Source organism: Carya illinoinensis, chromosome 3 (genome assembly GCF_018687715.1).
Source record: "Carya illinoinensis cultivar Pawnee chromosome 3, C.illinoinensisPawnee_v1, whole genome shotgun sequence".
NCBI lineage: Eukaryota > Viridiplantae > Streptophyta > Magnoliopsida > Fagales > Juglandaceae > Carya > Carya illinoinensis.
The window spans coordinates 13,134,828-13,139,264 of NC_056754.1; positions in this window are offsets into that span (position 1 = coordinate 13,134,828).

The following is a 4,437-nucleotide window of genomic DNA, read 5'->3' on the forward strand; positions in this document are numbered from 1 at the left end:
ATCTTTCTTCTTAAATAATCTCTTCATGTACCTGCAATAAAAAAAAAAAAAAATCTATTGTTGGTATATCAATTCACCAAAGACAATAATGTATATTTTGAATTCCATCCATATTTTTTCTGTGTCAAGGATCCATCCTTGGGAACTATCCTACTCAGCGACAAAAGTAAAAATGGGCTCTACCCTCTCCCAACAATCACTTCTATCTCTTCATCATCTCCACCAATTGCCAACTTAGGTGAACGTGTGTCTGTTGCACAATGGCATTCCAGACTTGGTCACCCTGCCTAACGCACAATTCATCAAGTCGTCTCCAAAAATCATCTACCAATCTCGAAGATTAGACAAGTCTCTATATGTCATGCTTGCCAACTTGGCAAGAGTCACAAACTTTCATTTTATTTATCCCCTTCAAGGTCTTCCAGTTCATTTAAGTTACTTTTCATTGATGTATGGGGTCCTGCCCCCACTGAATCTATGCAAGGAAAAAAAATCTTATTTTTGCATTCTTGATGACTTTTCCAAATTCATGTGGATTTTTTCACTCAAGCAAAAATCAGATGTTTTTCAAACCTTTGTTTATTTCCAATCTCAAATGGAATGAATATTCTCATGTCAAATAAAAAATGTGCAATCTGATTGGAGTGGGGAATTCAGGTCCTTACATACACATTTCCTATCTGTTGGCATTAACCATTGACTTGCTTGCCCCCACACTCACGAATAAAACAGCTTAGTTGAACGCTGTCATCGTCATTATCATCTTGTGGAAACTATCCTTGCTCTAATGGCTGCTACCTCTATCCCACGTTGCTATTGGGATGAGGTTTTCCAAAGAGCATGCTATCTCATCAATCACCTACCTTCTCCCACAACATCTCACAAAACCCCTCTTGAACATGTATACAAACACCCACTAGGTTACAATTTTCTAAAAAATTTTTGTTGTACTTGCTGGCCATATCTCCGTCCCTACAATCGCCATAAACTTGACTACAGGTCCACTCTCTGTGTCTTCATTGGCTATAGCACACAACACAAGGGTTACCACTGCCTAGACCCATTAACCAATCATATTTGCATCTCTCGCCATGTCATTTTTGATAAAAATAGATTCCCCTTTGCAAATCCATCTTCTCCTTTGCAAAAATAGCCATTATTGGTCATATCACTCCCTTACTCCATCCAACTTTCCCCGCCTCACTTTCCTTCTACTTATCACTCACCAAAGCCTCCAGTTGAACCGTGTGATGCTCCCACTTCAGCTCCTTTACGTGCTTCTAATACGAATTATGATCCTTCTTCAGCTTCTCCTGCAGCTTCTCATCACCATATGCAGACACGGTCCAAAAACAACATCAGCAAACAGAAAAAGACACCACCTGACATGGTTCATTATCCTCTTCGTCGAGCCTTGTTCACCATGGTAGAAGACAACATCATTGAACTAACATGCTTTTCCTTAACTGTAAACCCCAACTGGCGCATGGCTATGAACGATGAGTTTCAAGCCCTCATGGATAATGAGACTTTGGTTCTTGTCCCTCATCAGCCCAACATGAATCTCATTGGCTACAAATGGGGCCTATAAAGTTAAACGGCATGCAGATGGGTCCATAGAAAGATACAAAGCTCATCTTGTTGCAAAGGGCTTTCATCAAGTAACCGGCATTGATTATGATGATACCTTCAGACCAGTTGTGAAACCAACAACCATCAGGATAGTCCTCTCCATTGCAGTCTCCTCGAATTGGCCAATCTGTCAATTAGATGTTAAAAATGCTTTCTTGCATGAGAATTTGCAAGAGCATGTATATATGACCTAACCTCTCAGGTATATCAATTCAAACTGTCCTAATCATGTGTGTTTTTTTTGCAGAAAGCCCTATATGGACTGAAACAAGTACCAAGGGCCAGGTTCTCACGCCTTAGTAGCAAATTAGTCGATCTAAGTTTTGCTGGTTCCAAGTCCAACACCTCACTTTTTATTTACAGAAATGGATCAGATCTCATGTTTCTTCTTATTTATGTTGACATATTCTAATTAATGGGCCTAACCCACTTGCTCTAACAACTCTTTTCGAACAACTCTAACATGATTTTGCTCTGAAGGATCTTGGCCCAATACATTATTTTTTGGGTCTCGAGGCCATCTCTGATTCTAGTGGTTTATTTCTATCTCAGCAGAAGTACATCATTGATCTCCTCAAGAAAACAGATATGTTAGAAGCAAAGCCAATGCAATCTCCAATGTCCACCATTGCAAATCTTTCACAGTTCAGAGGTGAAGCCTTTTCTGATCAAACTCTCTACCGTAGTATCATTGGTTCACTACAATATCTCTCCTTTACCAAACCATATCTCTCTTATGCTGTCAGCAAAGTCTGCCAGTATATGCATCGACCAACTACAGAACATTGGAGTACCGTAAAGAGGATCCTTTGCTGCTTAAAAGACACCATACATCACGGGCTATTGATTCACCGTAACTCTACCCTACAGTAGACAACATTCTATGATACCAACTGGGCTGGGTGCCCAGATGATTGACGCTCTGTGAGTGGGTATTATATTTTTCTCGGCTCAAACCTTCTCTCTTGGAGCTCACGAAAGTAAGCCACGGTATCTTGTTCCAGCACAGAGGTTGAATATAGAGCAATTGCAAACACTGTTGCTAAATTATTATGCCATCATTCTTTACTACTTGAATTGGGCATTACCCCAGTTACCCCCACCCCTCCCCCCCCATCTTGTGGTGCGACAACACAGGAGCAACTTACATGACTGCAAATCTGCTGTACCATGCCAAAACAAAGCATGTCGAGATCGACTTACATTTTGTTTGGGATCATGTTTCCAAACACATGTTGTCAGTACATTTCATTTCAAGCAATGATCAACTGGCTGATACACTTACCAGACCACTACCAACTGCATGATTTTTCTAGTTACAAGCCAATCTCAATGTTCACGAGTTACCCTTGAGATTGAGGGGGCATATTAAGATAAACTCCAACTTATCTACAGATCAACAACAACACCAGATTAACAAGGAAAAAGATCATAACAACTCAAATGAAGATAAGGATAAAGACCAGCAACAATACCAGCAACAACATTGTGATAGAGATAAAGTAAAAATAGGATAATAACAAAATTGTATTCAAAATTCAAATGCCTTGTAACTAGATGTAGAAATTCCTCTATAAATAGACATGAACGTTCCTTTAGATGAATTAAGGAGGAAACCATTTTCTACACAATTATTTCCTGTGATTCTTTAGTGCCACTAGTCTACAATTTCCATTTCTGTCTTCCTCATATCAAAAAGACATTGTCCAAAACATAAACGGCTGGGTGCAGGGTTAAAGTAAGATAAGGATTGCTTGGTAGGCCCAGAGTGCTTGCTTCCTTTTTTAGCTCTTTGGCATTTTTCTTTTTCTTTTGGGTTAAGTAGATATATGGGTATTTTTTTAAAATAAAAATTTTATATGTGGTCACTTTTATGTACTCTTTTGTACACTCTACTGATATAATTGGTTGAATATTATAAAAAAAATTGATACAGCCAATTAGTAGAATGCATAGAGAGTACGTAAAAGTGATTGTATGCAGCAAAACTATGATAAATAAAAGGAAATGTGTAAAGAAGGTAGGCAAATGGGTAGCGAAATTTAAAATAAAAAAATGTTATCTTTGAAAGAAAAAGAAAAGTGGAACCGTACAATCAATTGACTAATGATGAATACACATGTTGTTATATATATATATAGCAACTAGTTCTCACTGTCAGCCTATTGGGTTGTAAAGTTTAGAGTCTGAATGGAGTACTACTATTCATCTGCCTTTACTTCTCTAACACCACACATCCAGTGATGTGGCATTTTATTTAATTTTTTTTCCTTCAAGTAAAACGAACATTTTATCAAATTTCTTTCTCCGCACACCTATTCTAATTTTTCCCCTCCCCTGCGTCGCCCCTCTCTCGCGTTGCTCCTCTGCCCTCCTTCGGCCAACTGTGCTTCGTTCGTTGAGCAAGTAACATAATAACTTGAAAAGATGAAACAATGAGCACAAACAAATCAATGTGGCAATCTTAATGAGAACAAAAAACAAAAAAAAAAAAAACAAAACAAACAAACAAACAAACACAATGCATGAGCATAGGTATCCGACTCCATTCTGCTACATGTTCCAACAAAAGAATGCTCTATATACTACCAAATGTTAAAAACCCTTCATTGTCCATAGAGTAGTCATGCATTTAAGAGATGGCTTGCAAAGGAGAAAAAACCTTAAAATGACAACAAAAGCAGTCCATTATATGCAATATCTTTGTTGAGATAATTATAAGAGAATGAAGGAAATGGAGGTGGAGTAGCCTGCAAAATGTCGAGAAATCGAGAGCGAGAGGGCCAGAGAGCGAAGGAAATGGAG